Source organism: Pseudophryne corroboree, chromosome 5, assembly GCF_028390025.1.
Source record: "Pseudophryne corroboree isolate aPseCor3 chromosome 5, aPseCor3.hap2, whole genome shotgun sequence".
NCBI lineage: Eukaryota > Metazoa > Chordata > Amphibia > Anura > Myobatrachidae > Pseudophryne > Pseudophryne corroboree.
The window spans coordinates 578,072,144-578,095,103 of NC_086448.1; the positions used below are offsets into that span (position 1 = coordinate 578,072,144).

Below are 22,960 nucleotides of genomic sequence, written 5' to 3' on the forward strand. Positions count from 1 at the left end.
GAGGTAGCTACAGCCGTGGACTACCGTACTGTGTCTGCTGCTAATATAGACTGGATTAATTAAACTGGTGGCACTGGTCACTGGTCACACTATCAGCAGCAAGTAGTACTCCTCCTATATGCTCCCCAAAATTTGTGTCTCTCTCTAGTACTCTAGTCACTCTAAACGGAGAGGACGCCAGCCACGTCCTCTCCCTATCAATCTCAATGCACGTGTGAAAATGGCGGCGACGCGCGGCTCCTTATATAGAATCCGAGTCTCGCGATAGAATCCGAGCCTCGCGAGAATCCGACAGCGGGATGATGACGTTCGGGCGCGCTCGGGTTAACCGAGCAAGGCGGGAAGATCCGAGTCGCTCGGCCCCGTGTAAAAAAACCTGAAGTTCGGGCGGGTTCGGATTCCGAGGAACCGAACCCGCTCATCTCTAATATTAATGCCCTGTTATTGAGAAAAATAATCCTGCAAGTTTAGACATAAAGTCCAGTATTAAAAACGTATATGGAGCCTGTTAAAAATGTTTTTCTATTTTTTGTATCAATAACAACTTCATTCTGCCTTCAGCCTCAAACTTTACATTTTCACAGTAGTTTAGAATAATATGGACCTTGACTTGAGCCAAAAAGAAATTAGAGATATTTGCATTTATGTAAATGTATAGAAACACAAAAATCACTGTCTGCCTAGACTTAAGATGGCCCCCATTTCGAAAAGGAAACAAGAAAAAAATGTTAGTGGTTTAGGCATATAGGAGAGATAACTGACAAAATTATTATTTTTTAAATAGTCAAGCAATTGGATGGATTGACCCTAATCAGGTTCGAACCCCAGGTGATGTCTATGTGAAGTATTCACAATACTCACTAACCCATGCAGGCTAGCCATAAGGCTACTTACACCTGTTATCTACCTTATGTGTACCGATGAGCACCATGTTGTGCAAGTTCCTATCGAACGTCAATGTCCAAGCTGCTAGTTACAATGTGTAATGCATTTTAGAAGCCATGCCATCTCTGTAGCATAGAAATGAAGGGTGAGGGGAGGTGTGGAGTCATGCAGTGAAATAAGCACAGGACCCACAGTCGTAACTAGACTTTTGGTGCCCTGTGCCAGAAAGAGAACTGGCACCTTCTGTTATCCCTGTCACTGAAATGATTGGTTTGTTAAACTGTGCATGTCCTGTTTAATATATACAACATAAGGGTAGGTGGACAAGGACAATTCCATCTTGCACCTTATTTCTTTGCATTACATACTTTTTGGAGCATTTTTTGGGCATAGTTTAAAAGACTGCCATCCTGTCTACCACTGCAGTGCCACTCCTAGATGTGCCATGTGTTTGTGCCACCCACTGTCGCTTAGCTTAGTCATCCAGCTACATCGGTGCAACCTTTTGGGCTAAACTGGATAAAAACAATATTGTGAGCTGTGAGGTGTTTAAAATAGACTGGAACTGAGATGAAATAAATGTTATTGAGGTTAATAATACTGTAGGAACAAAAACAGACCCAAATTATGTGATTTTATCTGTTTTTATGATTTTTTAAAAGAAAATATGAACCAGAACACACACGGGCAGTTTTGGCAAAACCAAAACACAGGAAAATAAAACACCAAAACCCAAAAAATGGCCAGGCACACATCTCTATTGGGTGGGAGGGCCCAAGGACAATTCCATTTTGCACAGCTTTCTTTTTGTTGGTGAATTTTGGAATATTTGCAGCTCTGTTGTGCAGCTATTAATTTCCTATGCTTTGCAAGCCTTTCCTTACCTATTAAAATTGTATTCTTTTTTTGGTTATAAAAAAATGTGTTTCAAATTAGTACTAGTCGGATTAGTACAAATACCCCCAACATTTTTTGTCTATGCAATGAAGACCGTCACCAATGCCCCCAATGATTAATTTAAAATTTTAGACTCAAACAAATTATATGAAATTACTAATTAATCATTCAATCCACTACATACATACATACATACTCTACCTCCCTTAGTCTCCTGATCTAGTGATTGATAAAAGATAGATGAAAAACACCAAAAAAGTGCAAAAGACGGGACTTTTTCTATGTATCCTCACCATGATTGTTAGTTTTTTTTTTTGGCGCCCATTCTCCTGTGGGTGGGTGTGTTCCCATATCCTGTTTAGCTAATTAGCCTCTGGTATAAAAACCAAGTTGTACTGCTTACCACCATGCTTCTGACGAAGGACCCCAGTGGTCCGAAACGCGTAAAGCAGGTGGATTTCTTTTATGCTGCACTTTCTTCCTCTTTGGAACATCGTAAGGATACTGACGTTTCTGGTGTATGGACCGTCTGGTTCCGATTTCCATTGTCGTGAGAGTCATCTATTCCTTCAGAGGTTTTATGTGCCTTATTGCTTTTTGTACATTGTGAGTGTAACCTTGTAATAAATTTTCTTGTTTTAAGAAACAGTGTTGCACTAAATATTTCTCCCTCTTGAGTTACATATACTCCAGTGGAGGAAGAAAAGATTTTTAAGATGTTTCTCTATTTGTTGAGGATGATGAGCAAGCTTATCACTTACCAAATGTGAGTGTGATACTATATGCCAAGGTGACTACTTAGATGTAAACAGTGTTGCACTAAGGGTATTCCTTTTTTCCTGCCCGAGGTACATTCTCTGGAGTAGGAACCTTGAAAGAAAACTACAGCTTTGAAAAGAATCCTTTACCTTTATTGAGAAAAAAGGATTGTGTTGTTTTAGAACATTCTTACCCTATCTGTGCCACTGGGTCTCTCTCTTTTTGTGTATTCTAGTTATTGATAAAGATGTGCGCCAGACCATGAAGATGATTTGGTTTCATTTTTTTTAAAATGTACAAAAAAAGCGAAAATCACATGATTTGGGCCTTTTTTGTACCTAGAGTATTATTAACCCCAATACATTCCCAGGCAATTTTGAACACAGTACAAACAATGTAAAATATAGATACAATATATATTTTTAGATGTTCAATGTAGGATCAGTTTCTGAAAGACTTTTGACCTGGAAAGCAACCTGTGACTCTCCAGCTGAACTACAACAATGGGTGGAACTACAGGATTCATGCTGCTTGCCAGGCCTTCTGGGAGTTGTTTGTCAACAATGGGTGGAGTGCCTCAGGTTGCCTCAGCCAGCTTTATGAAAGGTATGTACCATGTAAATATGTATGTTTTTGACCAATATATCAAACCAATTCTTATTAATTAAACATGTTTCCACTTTTATTTATTATTTATTTATTTCACTTTATTCCTGGCAGGAAGTGAAATTATGCTCCCTGTGACTCCCTGACATGGAATACAAAACCTGCAAGATCTGATGCTTGGATGATGATTGCCTTTGCTCGATTTGGAATCTGAGTCTGGTAGGAAAACCCAAGCCGAGATGCACATGTTTAGCTCTTCCTCCCTCATACATTTGCTTTGGAATAAAAATATTACATTTACTGTTACTAATCAATACTTCCTTCCTACTTTACAGGCCTTCCACTACACACATATTCTATCTCCATTTGTTAAGTGGATACTTGATAGTGGGTGCAGTGGCATTTTGTAGGCCAAGAATGAGCTTTTTTGTAATGTCCTGGTAAAGCCAAGGTATTGTCTTCCTGTCTGCCACTGCAGTGCCATTCTGTTTACTAGATGTGCCATGTTTGAAGTTGAACTGCCATGTGTTTGCTGCTCACTGCTGTCGCTTAGCTTAGTCATACCGCTACCTCAGTGCAACCTTTTGGCCTAAAGTGGATGAAAACAATATTGTGAGCTGGTCAAAATTGACTGGAAATGAGAGGAGATTACTGAATTGTGGCCTGAATTTTTGTTCCTACAGTGTTATTAACACTGTAGGAACAAAAACAGGCAACAATTCAGTGAATTTAGCTGTTTTTATGAATTACAGAAAGTGTAAAAACATACAAAAATAATTAACACCAACTAAAACCTAGAGGCTAAAACCTAGTAATTTTGGGTAATAACTTCTACGGTTTATATATTCCACCCATGAAAGGTTCAGGTGAGGTATTCATGTTGTCCAAACTACGTAGGATTACCCTGGGTGAAATAGGTCTTGCCCAGGAAAAAGTGCACAAAATGGTTAGTTGCAGAATCCTAATGCTATGGGGCATTTCCCAACTTAACCATCTGCTCCAACAATTTTTCATCCCAATCACAAATGTACCAGGAGAGGCAGCCATGTTGGATGCACAACAATGGTTATTTTGTGGGTGAGAAGCAATACAAGTCCCAAAGGCACATATGGGAAAGTTGTCAACTGTTTATTAGTATGAATAGATTTGCATAAAGAATATCTCACCCATGGAGGAACCATCCAAGGCAGCCATCAGGGGTACACTGCGCAGGTTGCATGCACTTTGTTTAGTGTCAGTGTAAATATACAAACTCCACACAGTTAGGGCTATGGTGGGAATCAAACCCATGACCTCAATGCTGGCAGGCAGTAATGCTAACCATTACAACATCCATTGTTGTCCCAGTACCTGAAAAGTCAAAGAAAAATCAGATTTTATAAACCAGATTGATGTTACATACCCATTTTAAAATTAAATTGTTAAAATTCAAAGCTGCAGGTAGATAGAGTCAGGATAAAATCTGTAAGAACATACATAAACAGAATGGAGGTAAACTAACTTTTGGCATGAATAGTCATCACGGTTGCCTACATTCACTTGCCCATTTGGGAAGGCCAACATTGGGGCTAATTCAGTTATTTTAATCATGGCCACCACTAGTTGGTGCCCAACAGCAACAATTAAATTGTTCTGCCATTTGGACATCCAGCAGCCACGTAGCTAACATTTTTTCTTACAGCCTCCTGAGGTGCAAGAAAAAATGTGTGCAAACTTCGCACTTTGAGCATTAGTTTGGACGCCCAAAGCAGTACTTTAGATGAGTTTAGCCATTTTATGTGGCTAAACCTGATCTGTTTGGGTGCGACATGCATGATGTGCATGTGCGCCAAAACAACATTTGAATTGTGAAGAATTTCCCCCAATGTCTTTTAGGATTTGCAGTAGAAGGAAGACTTTTCAATTCAGGTATTTCCTTTTGGATTAGCCACAGTTCCTAGAATTTTTACAAAATACATGGCAGGTTACCTAAGAGCTATGGGAATAAAGGCTGTTCACTATTTAGATGATATGATTTTCAAAGTAGCGTTAAAGGATGCTCATCAGGCATATCTGCAAAAGGGAGTGGACTACCTACAGTCCCATGGCTGGGTTATCAATTAACAAAAGTCCAAGATAATTCCTAATCAGTGCATGACATTTTTAGGCCTTGTGTTCAATATCCAAATACCAAGGGTCTTCTCGCCAAAAGAAAAGATCAGAGACATTAAACATTTAGTTCAAAAACTTTTTAAGGACAGAAGTCTTTCAGTTCTTAGTTGCATGGAGTTACTACGAATAATGGTGTCCTTGTTTGAAGGAGTCCAGTATGCAGGAATGCATTCCAGCATGTTCCAATTAAACATTCTAAAAGCTTGGTTACATTAAAACTATCAGCTATTGTCTCAGTTGATTATCCAAGACAGTCCCTCATATGGTAGATATGCTCAAAAAATTTGAACAAAGGCAGGCATTTCCTCATCCATCATTGGTTAGTTATCATGACCCATGCCAGTCTCTAGAGATGGGGTGGGAGAGTTATACTGATCCATCCTTTTTAGAGACTTTGTTCCAGAAAGGAAACAAGGATTCCAAGCAATGTTCTAATACTAAGAACTCTAAACCCATCAAAGAGCACAATATATTATTCAGCGAGGCTTACAAGAATCCAATCAGACAACGATACAGCAGTAGCATACATAAATCATCAGGGGGTATAAGGAGCTCTGTAGTGATGAGATAATCTTTTCAGATCCTATCCTGCCAGTCCATTCTTCCAAAGGAATGACCTCTACATCCAAAAGTCTTCAGCAGTCTGGTAAAGAAGTTGGATCAACCAGAGATAAACCTAATGGCTTCTTGATTCAACAACAAGGTGGCCAAGTTTTGTTGCAGTCATTTGAATTTCCATGCTTCCTCTAGTTCTTAGAAAGTTAAAAAAAGGAAAAGATTCCAGTAATATTAGTAACACCAGAATGGCGTTACTAATATTAGTTACTCAGGCCTTGAGTTGGGTCTTCCGTTCCTTTAATGCACAGGGATCAGCCTTTTAATCTATTTTTAAAAGAGATTGTCTCTGATCCCAGCAGTTAGACTTTTTTACAGTGCATGTTACAGATACAGTCATCATATAGACATCCCATAGAGCCTTGGGTTCTAAATCTTGTACTGTCAGTGCTTCACTTTCCACCTTTTTTAACCTTTTGCAGAAGTTGGCCCTGAAGTGGGTAACTTGGAAAACATATTTTCTTGTAGCTATTTTGTCAGCTAGGATAGTGTCAGAATTAGGCGCTTTATGTTATAGACCTCCATTTGTGGTAATTCACGAAGATAGGGCAGTTTACGTATGTTACTGTACCTTATTGTCAACATAAAGTAGTGTCTTCATTTCAACATATTCAATATATTGTAATACCAGGTTTTGCTAAATTAAGCAAAACAATGGATCAGGGTCAGTTGTCTCTGTCAGACATTGTAAGAGTGTTAAGAACTAATCTGGAGAAATCAAGTATAAGAAAACCTTATAGTTTGCTTATTCTTAATGAAACTAAGAAAATAGGTTGACCAGCATCCTAGCAGATAGATTTGGGTCACATTTCAGCAGGCATAGGAGAGGGCTAATGACCTTTCTCAGCTAGGATCTCAACTCATACCATTCGCATGGTATGGAGCTTCTGTGGAGCAGTTATGTAGAGCAGATACATGGTCCACTGGGTAAACAGTGATAAGGCAGCAGCAGAGAGAACTCTCTTCGCAACCCTGGCCCTCCTTCCCATAGCAAGGAGTGGGGGTTCAGGAACAATCACCATCTGAAGATGGCATTTGTACTCGCTGGCACACTCCAAAACTTTAGTTTTTCGGAGTTTGCTGAATATTAGATGGCCCTAATAATGAATGGGCTTGTTACATAGAAACATTGAAACATAAAATTTGACAGCAGATAAGAACCACTTGGCCCATCTAGTCTGCCCCTTTTTTTTATCCTTTAGGTAATCTAAACCCTTTTTGAGCCTTAATTCTTTGTAAGGATATTCATATGCCTATCCCAAGCATGTTTAAATTGCTCTACAGTCTTAGCCTCTACCACCTCTGATGGGAGGCTATTCCACTTATCCACTACCCTTTCTGTGAAGTAATTTTTCCTTAAATTTCCCCTGAACCTGCCTCCCTCCAGTTTCAGTGTATGTCCTCGAGTTCTAATACTTCTCTTCCTTTGAAGAATGTTTCCCTCCTGAACTTTGTTAAGACCCTTGGTATATTTGAAAGTTTCTGTCATGTCCCCCCTTCCTTTCTCTCCTCCAAACTATACATGTTAAGATTTTTTAGCCTATCCGGGTAAGTTTTGTGATGTAGGCCATGCACAATTTTAGTTGCCCTTCTTTGTACACTCTCTAATGTATTTATATCCTTCTGGAGATATGATCTCCAGAAATGGACACAGTATTCCAGATGGGGCCATACCAATGACCTATACAGTGGCATTATTACTTATTTTTTCCTGCTACTGATTCCTCTCCCTATGCAACCAAGAATCTGACTTGCCTTTCTCATTGCTTTGTTGCATTGCTTTCCTGCATTTAAGTCACTTGAAATAGTGACTCCTAAATCCCTTTCCTCCTCAGTAGTTTCCATTATAGTACACTTGATACTATAGTTAGCCTTTGGGTTTATGATACCCAAGTGCATGATTTTGCATTTTTTAGCATTAAACTGTAGTTGCCATGTTCTTGACCATTTTTCAAGCCTGCCTAGGTAATCAATCATTTATTTTACCACTCCCAGTGTGTCTACCCTGATGAATATCTTTGTATCATCTGCAAAGGCATACTTTCCCTTCAATACCATTTTCAATGTCACCAAAAAAATATTAAAGAGAAATGGTCCAAGTACGGATCCCTGGGGTACTCCACTAGTAACATTTCCCTCCATAGCTTGCACTTCATTTACTACAACTGTCTGTTTCCTATCCTGCAACCAGGTTCTTATCCATTTAACTGTTTTATAATCCACCCCTATGCTTTCAAGTTTATATAGCAGTCTGTGATGTGGGACAGTGTCAAATGCCTTACTAAAGTTTAGATATGCTAAATCTACAGCTTCCCCTTGATCTATTATTTTTGTCACAGAGTCAAAAAAGTCAATAAGATTTGTTTGGCATGATCTATTTGGCATAATCTATTGGTAAATCCATGCTGTTTTGGATCCTGTAAGTTGTTTGATTTAAGATATTCCACAACTCTTTATTTTAATAGTTTTTCCATTACTTTCCCTTCTACAGATGTAAGGCTTACTGGTCTGTGGTAACTTGCTTCTTCCTTGCTTCCACTTTTGTACAGTGGAACTACATTTGCTCTTTTCAAGTCCTCTGGAATGGCACCTGTATTTAGTGACTGGTTAAATAATTCTGTTAAAGGTGTCACCAGCATATCTTTTAGCTCTTTCAGTATCCTTGGGTGTATCCCATCTGGCCCCATTGATTTATCCACTTTTAGTTTTGAAAGTTCTGTTAGGACCTTCTCCTCTGTAAATGTAATTTCATCTACCTTATTTTTTATGACTGTCCTTGCAACTTAACCGTGGCCCCTTTGCTTCTCCTTCTGTAGAAAATAATGAGCAAAAATAATTATTTAGGTGATCTGTTATTGCCTTGTCTCCCTCCACTAAATGCTTACTCTCTGTCTTAAGTCTTATTATTCCTCCATTTGATTTTCTCCTTTCACTTATATACTTAAAAAAAGTGCACCCTTTATCTACTGACTGGGCCATTTTCTCCTCAGCTGCTGCCTTTGCACGTCTAATCACTTTCTTATCATCCTTCCATCTATCAAGATACACCTCATTGTCGTTATTATTTTGAGTCTGTTTGTATTTTCTAAAAGCCATCTTTTTTGCTTTCACACTAGTTGATACTTCTTTTGTGAACCACATTGAATTCCTTTTCCTGTTGCTTTTCCTAACCCTATTGATACAAAGGTCTGTTGCCCTTAGTATTGCACTTTTCAGTTTTTCCCACCTCTCCTGCACTCCTTCCAAGTTCCTCCAGTCCGCCAATAACTCACTTAAACATCTCCCCATTTTTGCAAAGTCAGCATTTCTAAAATCCAACACCTTTGTTTGTGTGTGACAGGAGTTGGACCTGTCTTTATACTAAACCATACTGCTTGATGATCACTGGATCCCAGGTGCTCACCCACATATATGTCTGATATCCTGTCACCATTTGTAAGAATTAAATCTAACATTGAGTCTTCGCAAGTGGGCTCCCTCACCAATTGCTTGAGAGATGCTCCCGGCGGCCATTTTTCAGAGTCCTGCGCATGCGATGTAGACTCTGGCACTGTGCCAGAGTCTACTGCGCTCAAAGCGCTAGCAGCGGCGCGATGGCTACGGGAGAGGAGGGGGCCCACACACGGAGTCTGCACATGAGTCCCCTCCTCTCTAGAGATGCCCCAGTAAAGTATGTATGCAATATAACATTGTAAAGCAGCGTCATTGTTATAGAAGCGATGTAGTTAGCATCCCAATGTTTAAAATGCTGGCGGTCAGAATACCAGCAGTTTTCCGGAATCCCGAAACCTGTCAGAATCCGACACCGGATACCCAACAGCTGACATCCTGAATGTAAGTACAGTAAATTGGGCGAGATATATTTAGGCTGTGGGGTGCGGGATGGGGGGGTTAGGGTTAGGCATTAGGGGAAGGGGGTTATGCTGTGGGAAGGGGGTTAGGTTGTGGGAAGGGGGGCTAGGCTGTGTGAAGGGAGGGCTAGGGTTAGTATACTTATGGTCGTGTTGTCGGGATGCTAAATGTCGGAATGCTGACATTCTAGCTGCTGGTCTCCCATACCCAACTCGTGAGTGTTAATCTTATTACTTATACCCCTTTCAGATTACAAAACCTGGGTCGCACCTGGGATTTTGTACATGGATCCAACCTGGGTGCGACCCCGCAGAGACCCCTTTCAGACTAGCGATTATCTCCCATGGCCAGCCCTTCCTATGCTGTAAACGGGTCCTGGGTCGTATCGACCAAGATTACCCATTCACACTGCATCACGATTCGTGTTAACCCATGTTCAATCCTGATCGCTACCCGTGTAGAAATACATGGTCGCTTGACCCAGGTTTTTTAATAGGACCCTTTCAGACTAAGCAAAATCCCAGGTTGCTGTGCGTTCACATGTAACCTGGAATATTTTTGCTAGTCAGAAAGAGGTGTATATATTAGAAAGTCATTTTTAACATGAAAATATAATTACAGACACAAATACGATAATAAGATAAAAACGAAATTAAATAAAATACAAATATCTGTTGTCTTTTCCTTTAAAAAGTAAATGAGAATCTTCTAAACTACTGTGGTCTGAATGCAAGTATCAGTTAAATTATTCCTACAGATGGCCACGACTTCATGTAATATAGCAACTACAATAAGGATTTATATAGTATCTGTGGGAAGGTACCAGATGCTGTCAGCCAATCATTACTACACCTGTTTATATGCCTCTATGTTGTGCAAAATGTGCATTATATACAGACAAATGCATACATATTTTTAGGTGTGCATGCTAATCTTATAGATTGAAAACAGTTGATTGTTCCTCTTCTAAATGAGCACCAAACTCATTCTTTTTCCCATATCCTTTGTTGTCACTCTCCTATATCCATTCCTACTGTACCTATCGCACACTAGTGGTCTTCATCTCTGTAGTTTCACGTAGCAGCTGTGAATCAGCTGGTATGCTAAACTAAGGAACAAATGTTGCTGCTATAATAAACATTTGTTTTAAACAGATTAATTATCCAGATTAAGTTCCCTCTCAACCATTTAACCATAAATTTTACCTGTCAGTACAGTCATGTATATTTTAGTGGAAGCTGCTGTCATAAAGTATTCTTAGCTTGGAAAGGAGCCGGAATAGACTCTGCAAGGTTTTACTGTTGCTGTACAACACTGATAGGGAACATGTCACAGTTCAGGGGCCATATCAGGCAGAACTCTAACCTTCAAATGGGCTGTGCATTACCTTTAATCGCAAAGATGCATTAAACCTATCTATCTATCTATCTATCTATCTATCTATCTATCTATCTATCTATCTATCTGGGCCGTAACTAGGGGGGAGGGGGCATGCGCCCCGGGTGCAGGATTTGAGGGGGCGCCGAGGAGTTACAGAGGAACAGGGTTTTATTTTTTACCAGCAGGTCTGTGCTGCTCCAGTGAGACAGCAGATGTCTCCTGGGGCAGTGTCTCTAACACACCTGTCTGTCCACAGCTGTCTCCGATGCTGTGCGGGTGAGCTCCAGTACCTGGGATCTCTCCTATGCTGGCTAGTGTCTTAAACTCTCTTCATTGCCATGCAGTACTGCAACTAGCGTGCAGTGAACTGTGCAAGCTATAGAAGTGAGCTGTTGGTGCTGTGTTTTTAAGCAGGCTATGATCCCGGCTCTAATTAATGAACACAAAAACAAATTTTTTTTTTTAAAACAAAAAGTTTTAACAGGATGCACTGTCCAGTCGTGATAAATAGTTTAAAATATATTTATTTTACAAACAACACATATCTGGCCATTTAGAATAAAAAATAAAATAAACAGTATAATAAAATTGTGATCCAATGATCACCAGTGTATAGCATCCGATGTTAGTGCATCAATAAAGGCATGTTTGATTTTATATATATATATATATATATATATATATATATATCTATCTATCACAAAACAAGAGGTAACCCTTTTTTGCGCTATACCACTAGTCTCAAACCAATAAGAAATACCCTCTGTCAGATAAGGTATCAAAGATAGATATGGAGTAAAAAAGTTCTCATGGGAGCCAATCAGCCTTTAAATTAACAATATTTAAAAGTTTTTATTCATACACAAATAAAAGGTATTTGTAACCTAAAAATTCGTCATTGGTACAATTATCTAAAAATTCAATAAAACAATTTCACAATCTTATACATAGACATTTTTAGTTGATATGAGGAATTTACAGTCAGGTGATCACAATCGGAACTTGAAAAGGACGTGTATCCAACCAGATGCTTGTGGTGGTGGCTTTATTAACCCAATAATGCGAAACCCAACGCGTTTCGTCCGTTAGGACTTCATCAAGGGTTTACAATCCGTTTTTGTGAAAAAATGATTTACCACTGGTTAGGACAGGTTTAAATTCTTAATGTTACATTCAATCACATGTTCTTTTCAGATGATATGGTGTCTAAATAGGCTTCATCAAAACAAAAATTTACAATTAAGTTGAAGTCAGATGTTGTAATTTTCCCTAATTTCCTCAAGGAGAGTGGAACCCTATAGTCCACCTCTGCTCCAATCAATATCACCAAAAATGGGGTTCTTTAGAGATCTCCAATCCTGAACCGCACTATTCCTTTTTCACAGGAACCGGCACAACCTCACAGAAACACACACATATATATATATAGAGAGAGAGAGAGAAAACACGTTAGCACACTCCTATTTTAAACACATCTTGTGGGGTGTATCCTTAATCCCTTGCTAAATACAGGGATAGATAAGACCAAACACAAGCCGCACTCTCCATATAATATTCTTGGAACTCTTTAATCACATCACCTCTCCTTCATTGCAGAGGGATTATTCATTGACTCACATAAATTGCAATATTATCTCAGCAATACTGATTCTTTTCACATATAAGTTACACTAAACATTGCATGGCTTTTACACATCGTATGGCAAGTTGGCAACAATATGATTGATATGCCTCGCAAAGCAAAGCTTATACTCATCCGGAACAAAGTCCTTAGTATCCACCCAGGTAACGTGATATCTGTTGCTGTTTTACAAAAAGTATCTATCACAGTCCATAGTTATGGTGCCTTTAGTTTTATACACCAAGCGGTGTGTGTGTCGGTCGACTTCGGCTGCCATCCGCGCCGTTCAAGACAAGATACCTATTCCCAAAAAGACACAAAGTATACATCTCAATGAACAACTTAAAGCCACCATTTCAGGATACAGCCCTCCTACACTGCCCGCGCTGCCATCACATACCTGTTCAACCTGACCACTGGCGTGCATTCCACACCACTGCGCATGTCTGTGCTGTCTCACTACAAACTCCCAGAGTCTTTTAACTCCCCTCGGTACCGCATGACCGCGCTCGTCAACCTGTAGTTCACTTCCTGTCACCGCTAAACTACAATACCCAGTGTACCATGCGCCATCAGGCACCATTTTACTTACTATTATATGCGTGTCACAGTGCGTTCCACTCACTTTAACAGTTTATAAATGTACTATCGGGGTGTTGTTGCGGCTGCGCGATTAGTGTATACTGGCTGGCTCTGTCCTCCATAGTGGCCTTTACAAAGTGCATATCATACAAAACATACAATTCAGATAAAATCATTACATATATATTAAAATCCTCAGTAAACACAAAACAGATATGGGTGGTCTTCAGTATGCCGGTGCCGGAATCCCGACAGCCGGCATACCGACACTTATTCTCCCTCGTTGAGGTCCACGACCCCCCTGGAGGGAGAATAAAATAGCGTGGTGCGCGGCGCGCGCCACCGAGTCCGCAAGGGGTTCATTTGCACTTGCCACACTGTCGGTATGCCGGCGGTCGGCCTCCCAGTGCCGGTATGCTGGTCGCCGGGAGCCCGACCGCCGGCATACCATACTACACCCAACAGATATATATAGGACTTGGACTAGAATACTATATATATCTGTTTTGTGTTTACCGAGGATTTTAATTATGTGCTTATGTGCTGCGCCATGCGTTCACGCAAAGTGCAAATTGTCTTTCCTATATATTTGAGAATGGGTGGTACACACGGACATCAACAACTTGACTGCAGTAAATAACAGCAAATCACAACACTTTTTATCCAAGAAACCTGGTAACTACCGCTGCCTTGGATGCACTACTTGTAGCTTTTCAGAAACGAGGGACACATTTACACACCCGAGAACAGGAAATAAGTTTAAGATCCGCCATATTCTGACCTGCACCAGTCGCTATATTATTTACTTTATATGCTGCCCTTGCGGTTTGATTTATGTAGGAAAGACAATTTGCACTTTGCGTGAAAGTATCGTGCAGCACAGAAGTGCAATTCACCCGGCATTAGAAGGAAAGCAAATCGACCAGCCTGTCGCCAAACATTTTAAGGAATGCAAACATAACCTCTCGACCCTTCGCTACAAAATGATTGACTATATCCCGGAGAGTCCTAGGGGAGGAGATCGAGCAAAAGTATTGTTACAGCGTGAAACACGTTGGATATACGAGCTCAATACGGTCAAACCTTTTGGACTCAATGACCAACTTAGCTTTAACTGTTTTATTTAGTTTCTGCTATACTGTTGTGGTCGAAGTTCATAGATGTATATTATGTGTCTATGTGCCATATATCCTTATATTTAATGAGTGTATCATATATACTACAGTATTGGCTTGTGCACTGTTTACATATTTGCAAAGCATCTTTCATTGTTACTACGTTTTACTGCAGTGTCAGATGGTGATGGGATTGATTACACTGGCCGCAACGCTTCCCATAACCTGGCAACCTGACGTCAGGAGGCCTGGGACGGGCGCACTCTACTGACATCGGACAAGACCAGCACGGGACGCGTTGGCACGTACTACACAAGTGGTGAAGCTTTATAAGGTGAGCACTTATTTTTAACTATTGTCATGCCGAAAATTTATCAAATAAATTGAAACGTTTACTGCAATACTGTCTCAGTATCTTCTTACTTGAAAAAAATTCCTATGAGTGCCGCCAACACCAGCTACGATTTTCGTCACCCGGGGCAAGGTGGTAAATTTCTGCGCTCACCCATGAAAAAAAAGAAATAATAGACAACAACATGCAAACAAACAAACAAACAAACACTCTCAGACTAAAATAATAAACATATTATTGAAAGAAAAAAAAGGGGATACTATTGGACAATATTACCCTATGTGCCCCAAATGCCCTAAGCATCACGTGCCCCCCCAGCAGCATGTTCCACTACATGCCCCCCTGTGTGTTCCCATGCATTGCACTATATCACTGCACTACATTCCCATATCCACTGCACTGTAACAATATACTACGTCCCCTACATGCTGAACTACATCACTACACTTACAGCGTGTCCTCTCAATGGTGTGTAGGCGGCAGCTTGTTATCTGTTGGTGCTGGGCAGGCAGCTGGGATCATAAACAAAAACACAATATACTTGGCGCCTGATCAAATTACCACTGACAAACGTATAGCTAAAACTGGGCTGCAGCCTCCTGGAAAAAGGGCTATAGCATAGACCCTAATTAATGAACACAAAAACAATTTTATTTTTATTTTTTTAAACAAAAAGTTTTAACAGGAGGCGCTGTACAGTCGTGATAAATAGTTTAAAATATATTTATTTTACAAACAACAACTCTTTGAAATGTTGGGATAATGGGTGGTCTTCGTATTGTTCTTCCTACGTGTGTTTAACACATGGGCATTATATACATCCTCCAATGCCCATGTGTTAAACAATACGTAGGAAGAACAATACGACCACTGAAAGTCAGAATTGGGGAACACGTACGCAACATTAGGAATGGCACAGAAGACCACCCATTATCCCAACATTTCAAAGAGTTTCACAACTTAAACCCTGCTCTACTTAAGTTCACTGGTGTAAAAGAGGTCAAAAAGAACTGGAGAGGAGGTGATTACATCTCCAGAATCAATAAGGAAGAACTGTGCATGATGATTAACTTAGGGACACTGGCCCCCAAAGGGCTCAACATTGACAACGAAATTAGGTCTGTCATATGCAAATGAAGACATATCCCATTTCAAGTCAATTCAACAGCAGCTACATTCACTATTCTATGATATCTTACATCAAAGTAGTGACAGGCATTGGTTAATGCTGTAAAGGGTTAATCATTATTCTCATGCGTTTGAACATAGCCTCAAAATATCCCAAGGTTCATTATTTTGAGTATTAACACCATTCTGCAAGATTGATTCATATAACTGCTATATTGTAACTTTATATATATCCTTTTCACTACGGATATATTTTTCCATTATTTTCCTTTTTTTAATACTGGGCACACTCTAAAGCACTGTGATGATGTCACATCCTCCCATAAACTTCGATTGACAAGCTGTGAGCCAATCACAAAGCCAGATCAGAGGACCAATGGGAATTGATCCCACCCTATCAGGATACCTTAAATTCCTGCAACCTAAACACACAAATGACTCCCAGAGGAAGACCCTAACAGGTCGAAACGCGTTGGAGCTACCCATCTATACTACATTGGACTGAGGACGAATATTCACTACAAAGAAGGACAGTACTGCTAATCCTTTCCGCAAACCATCCGGTCACGTGATCCGGAGTTCTGGAAGCAACCGGTTGCCAGGCGACGGAAGAAGCCCGAGACAGCGGAGAGTGGAAGGCGGAGGGGAAGGGAGAAGGTAAGTCCCTGTAGGAGGAGGAGAGGTGCGGCCAGCCGCTCGGAGAGCTCCGGCCGTGTCCACTTCGCCTCTGTGACAGGCGCACACCCCAGGTCAGCGGCCCCACAGAGCGGGCCTGATTCGGGCGCTCTACTGTGGGACGTGCTGCAGGAGGAATAGCGCCAGTCCAGGGTCCTTATTCTCCACTCTAACCAAAGCATACACTACCACTGTCAACTGTTCATCACTTCACAAGAGAATCCTTCACTTCAGAGCACAGATTAGCGGGACGCCGCAGTCTGTATAGACTTGTAAACCGTTTGGACTTTAGTACATATCATTATTATTTTTTTGTGGCATTTTTCTTTTTCTTTTTTTCTTTTTCTTTTTTTCGACTTTACAAAGATTACAGCATTTGTTCTTTCAATTGAACCTTGCACTTCAGAATTTAAGCTCAAACCAGGAGCGTGCCTCAATCACTGATTGACTTTTAAACCGAATTTATACCTGTTGGGAAAGAAAGTATCTCAGCATCTTAGAATAAACAACCCTAAGTATATTACCTGCTTTTTCATTATTGATTTTAGTTTCACTTTATAACCGTATCATTCACCACTCATTGCCCCCTAAGCCCTTCTCTCTCTCCATATTTCTCTGCACCCCATTCCCCTTAGCAGTCACATTGTCCCCTGAATACCGCTCTCTCCCAATCTTTCTATCCCCATACCATCATAGCAGTCACACTGCCCACTGAGCAGCCCTTCTCCAAATTTTTCTGTCCGCCATCTCACCATAGCAGTCACTTGGCCCCCTGAGCCCCCTTTCTCAATATCTTTGTTTCCTCCCACTACATTTACATTGGTCCCTGGGAAACGCTCTCTTCAAATCTCTGTCCCTCATACCTCACATAGCCATTATATTGCAACCTGATACCCCGCTCTCCAAACCTCTTGGTCCCCCACACCCCCATAGCGGACGCATTGCTCCCTGAGCCCTAGTCCTCTATATTTGTGTTCCTCTCAATGCAGTCACATTGTACCCTGAGAAACAGTGACTCCAAATATTTATGTTAGTGATAAGTGGGTTCGGTTCTCAGAGAACAGAACGCCCCCGAACTTCACGTTCCAAGCCAGAATCCGAGTTAGGCTCGGGACTTCCCACCAGACTCGGAAACCATTGCGAGGCAAAATGTCATCATCCAGCTGTCGAATACTCGAAGGTTTTGGATTCCATATAAACAGCCTCGCGTCACCACCGTTTTCATTTTGGACTTGGAGAGTGAGGGAGACAGACCTCTATCTCTCTCTGTGGGTTGTGGCATTGGGTGGGGTCAGTGTGGGCTCTGTAGGGGTGCTGTTCCTGTCACTGTGGTGTTCCTGTGTTAGGGGTGCTGTCCTGGCTGTCACTGGTGTTTTGTGTGCTGTTAGGGGTGCTGCAGCTGTACATGACTGTTGCTGTCCTGGCTGTCACTGTGTTGTACAGGGGGCAGGGGCACTGTCTTGTATGCTGTAAAAATTCAGGAGTGCAGTGAAAATAATGTTCATTGGCCCTGTCTTGTATGCTGTAAAAAGTCAAGGGTGCAGTGAAAATAAATGTACACTGGCCCTGTCTTGTATGCTGTAAAAATTCAGGGGTGCTGTGAAAATAAACGTACACTGGCCCTGTCTTGTATGCTGTAAAAATTCAGGTTTACAGTGAAAATAAATGTACACTGGTCCTGTCGTGAATGCTGTAAAAATTCAGGGGTGCAGTGAAAATAAATGTACACTGGCCTCGTATGCTGTAAAAATTCAGGGGTGCAGTGAAAATAAATGTACACTGGCCCTGTATGTATTAAAAAATCAGGGGTGCTGTTGTTAAAATAAGAGTACACTGGTCCTGTATGCTGTAAAAATACAGGGGTGCTGTTGTTAAAATAATAGTACACTGGTCCTGTATGCTGTAAAAATACAGTGCTGCTGCTGTTAAAATAAAAGTGCACTAGTCCTGTATGCTGTAAAAATACAGGGGTGCTGCTGTTAAAATAAAGGTACACTGGTCCTGTGTGCTGTAAAAATACAGGGGTGTTGTGAAAATACAGGGGTGCTGGCACTGTCCACGGTTGAGATGTCTAGGCTCCTACCACCATTTGCACGCACTCTCCAAGTGCTGGGAGGAGCACTGCCAGTCCAGTCGCAGATTTTGAGGATGTCAATGTAGAAGTACGCCAGGATGAGGAGGATATTGGTGTAGCTGGCACTGAGGAGGAAGTTGATGATGAGTATTCTGATGGTGATGTGGTTTGTTTGAATAATGCATCAGTGGAGACAGTTGTTGCCCATGGGATGAAAAAGCCCATTGTCATGCCTGGGCAAAATACCAAAAAAGCCACCTCTTTGGTGTGGATTTATTTCTCTACAAATCTGGACAACAGGTGTCAAGCCATCTGTTGCCTTTGTCAATCCACAATAAGTAGGAGTCAGGACGTTAACCACCTAGGAACATCCACCCTTATACGTCACCTGCAGCACATTCATTATAAGTCATTGTTAAGTTCAGAAACTTTGGGAAATAGCGTAAGCAGTCCACTGACACCTAAATGATATGGTTTGTTTGAATATTATTTCTCTGTGAGGATGAGGATGTAAACACTGAAGTAGGGGGGGTGGTGGAATCTGAGGATGAGGATGACATCCTGCCTCTGCAGAGCCAGTTTATGCAAGGAGAGATTGCTCCTTTTTTGGTGGGGGCCCAAACAAACCAATCATTTCAGCCAGTCGTGTGGTAGACCCTGTTGCTGAAATGATTGGTTTGTTAAAGTGTGCATATCCAGTTTATACAACATAAGGCTGGGTGGGAGGTCCCAAGGACAATTCCATCTTGCACCTCTTTTCTTTGCATTATGTGCTCTTTGGGGTCTAGTTTTTAAAACTGCCATCCTGTCTGCCACTGCAGTGCCACTCCTAGATGGGCCAGGTGTTTGTGCCGCCCACTTGTGTCACTTAGCTTAGTCATCCAGCTACCTCGGTGCAATCTTTTGGCCTAAAAACAATATTTAAAGGTGTTTACAGACTGGAAATTAGAGGAAATTAATGTTATTGAGGTTAATAATATCATAGGATTAGAATTACTCCCAAATTCTGTGATTTTAGGTGTTATGTTTTTTAGAAAAAACATCCAGATCCAAAACCAAAACCCGAAAGGGTGGTTTTGGCTAAACCAATCCAGATCCAAAATACGAATGGAGATCCAGATCCAAAACCAAAACACAAAACCCGAAGTGTCCACAGCACATCTCTAATTTTTGTCTCCTACAGCCCCCATAGCAGTCACACTGCCCCCTGAGCCCCTATTTCTCCATATCTTTGTCCCCCCCACAGTACTTACATTGTTCTCCTCTATCCAAACCTTGGTCGCCCACACAGCAATTACATTATTTCATCTAATCACACCTTTGCCTTTGCCACAGCTACACTGTGTCCAGTGTAGCTGTGGCTATATCTGTTGCTTCTCTGCACAGTGTGCTCCATCCGTCATCTTCTGCAATTTACCAGATCCGTAGGCAGCAATTGAACACACTTCCTGGGGCTGAGGCTCTGAGCATTGGGGCTGTGGCTTCTGGGTCCATTCCCTGATGGGCAGAGGAAATAAATCCACAACTGCCAGCGCAAAGGGGGCGCAAGGCTATGGCACTCCGGACGATGACCCTGTCAGCTCATGCTTTGAGCCACCCTCAGATGAGATACATAAATGTTATATGTAATTATTATAAATATAGGAGCATATAGTAAGAAAAATTAAGTATGTTCAAATGCTCCTGTTTTATGCCTTGTTGTAAACAGAACAAACTTGGCAAAAGAATCAGTGATCCTTAGGCTTATTGCATTTTGTTGCCTGTTTCTATCTTGACATCTTTTAATGCATAACTCAACTTTGTTACATGTAGCTGTTTTTAATGTACAGGTTGTCTATAATTAAAGTTCAACTATTCCAAGCAGTCTAAACAAAAACTACTTATTGGAATGGCACTAAATTTCCAATATGTCATAATGAGACCATGGGAAAGAAATTCACAGCAAAAAAGAAATTGTTAAAAAGTCCCCACCAGGGGGCATTTTTTCGCTTGTAAGGTATCAGATATGCAAATTTCCTTTAGCATGTCATCAATAGTATCACTATGTACAGTAAACAACATACAACCTTGTTCATTCTCATTTTGTCTTAAATTCAAAATTACATTAAATTTACAAGAGTTTGCGTTACTGGTGAAATTGTTTTACCAAAATCCGAATTCAGGACAAGAAATTTTGCAGAGATTTAGGTCGCTGAAAGAACTAATTTTTTTGCAGGGAATTTCCTTCCCATGACCTCAGTAATACATACTGAAATTTGGTGACATTGTGATAAGTAGTTTTTGCTGAAGACTGGTTGGAATAGTTGAACTTTAATTATAGACACCCTGTACATATATTGACAACAGCACACTGTCAATTATGCACATCACATTGACCAGTGTAATCTAACAAAGTTGTCTTGTTGTCACTAACAGTTGTTTAATATATGCAAATAAGATGCACATTTTTAGTGAGAAAGACACTCGGTGCAGCAGAGTCACTGAGGACCCTATGCGTCGAGCTGGTCTATTTGACATAACTGAAGGCACAATGTATGACCCATACTTAGAGATGATCGCGTTGGTTTTGTTGGATCACTTTTGGGGATCCGAATGGACCGAGTCACAAGTCGGTTCTTCCCTCAAGCTCTGAAAACAAATTTAAAAAACAAATCTATTGGAAATCACTGGAAAAGAATGTTAATAATACTATAGAAACTAAAACAGGTCCAAGTTACAGGATTTTAGGTGTTTTTATTGATTTTCAAAGAAACCCAGATACAAAACCCACCCCAAAACACAATGATGATTTAGAACTAGTGATGTATGTTTGGTTCTTTAGAAACCTGAACCCACCCGAATTTTGCAGATCCAAACTAAACCGAAGCCCTATTCATGTTTGTAAGTAAAAAGGAAAAAAAAGGAACCTTTGTGTCTCGAACAAACCATGTTGCCATGTGTGGAGGTAAGACATTTATATTTTATCTGTGTAGGGCAAATACTGTCTGCATGTAGCAAACAAATGTTAGAGAGTTTTATTTTTACACTGCAATTAAGATTTCAGTTTGAACACACCTCAGCACATGTTACAGCTGCCCCACCTGCAGTGCAACATCATTTTGCCTAGTTGCTTGCTTTTTCGCTATACAGTACTTACAAATATGAATCAGGCTCCGAGCTGCAGTTAGTAGGAGATCCATACCATTCCGAATCCCGATTTGGACCTTCCTGCGGTCCGTAATTTAGAATTTAAATCCAAATTTTGGATTTTGGCTTGCAAATGTTACATGATTTTAGCTCTTTTTATCCATTTTCAAGAAATCCAAAACTCAAGGTTCTGATTTTAAATTCAAATACCAAAATCAAAACACTTGAGGGTGGTTTTACAAAACACGACAATGAAATTAGAACCTAAACCAAAACATGAGACTCCGCGCACATCTCTATGTGGAACTAATACCAAAACCAAAACACCAGTGATGTGCAGTGAGATGAGGCAGGTGACACAGAGTCTTTCCTGTCATACTAGTGTAAGCGCCATAGTTTTGACAATATAAAGTTTATGAAAAATACAAAGAATATATTAGAAATATCTTCTTTTCATTATTCTAATCATTTTTATAGTAAAAAAATCTAGAGTAAAAAGTCCATGGCAGGTGAGGAACTGCCTCCCCTGCCAACAATGGAATGGTGCAAGTAGAAATGTTTCCTTTGTGGTACTCATAGTAAAAATGAGCATGGTCATGTGTCATGAGGGGTGTGGTCACATAAAACTAGGGCAGTGGCTACATGACAATAGGGGCATGGCCACATTATGCCACACACCGTAATGCCCCTTACACATTATGCCACACACCGTAATGCCCATTACACACTATGCCACACACCATAATGCTCATTACACATTATGCCACATACCGTAATGCCTTACATATTATACCACATACCGTAATGCCTATTACATATTATGCCACACACAGTTATGCCACTGACACCATTTTATGTCCCACACACAAAATGCCCCTTAGAAATTATGCCCCAGCGGTGGGCTGGTGGTACTATGTACCACCACCATATTTCTTAATGGAACCCTGTACCACCCTACTTTTCAGCACTGCCTGCCTATCTATTCTGCACATCTCTGATCAAAACTCACCAAATTTCCAGCAGTATATACTACTGCACCTGTGTATAATGCCTACATGAACCCTGGGGCTCACTTATTGTGTGTAAATCTGGCTCTGGTACTAGCCAATGCCTCCTCAACCATTTACCTCACCGCACATCCC

General features: G+C 40.7%; 2 long non-coding RNA genes across 3 annotated transcripts in view; one reads left to right on the forward strand and one right to left on the reverse strand.

Moving 5' to 3' along the window:
- Positions 1-22,960, forward strand: part of LOC134928068 (uncharacterized) — a 177,168-nt gene that overhangs the window by 74,860 nt on the left and 79,348 nt on the right. Inside the window, exons 2-3 of one of the 2 annotated variants that reach the window (XR_010177821.1) lie at positions 2,968-3,147; positions 3,262-3,422. The exons of the other annotated variant lie outside the window; for it this stretch is intronic. This is a non-coding gene — a long non-coding RNA (uncharacterized LOC134928068). Of the gene's footprint in view, positions 1-2,967; positions 3,148-3,261; positions 3,423-22,960 lie in introns of those variants that run through there. 2 annotated transcript variants of the gene reach the window in all.
- LOC134928067 (uncharacterized) overlaps positions 4,315-22,960 on the reverse strand; it is a 284,893-nt gene continuing 266,247 nt past the window's right edge. Inside the window, exon 7 of the long non-coding RNA XR_010177818.1 lies at positions 4,315-4,497. This is a non-coding gene — a long non-coding RNA (uncharacterized LOC134928067). The remainder of the gene's footprint in view (positions 4,498-22,960) is intronic.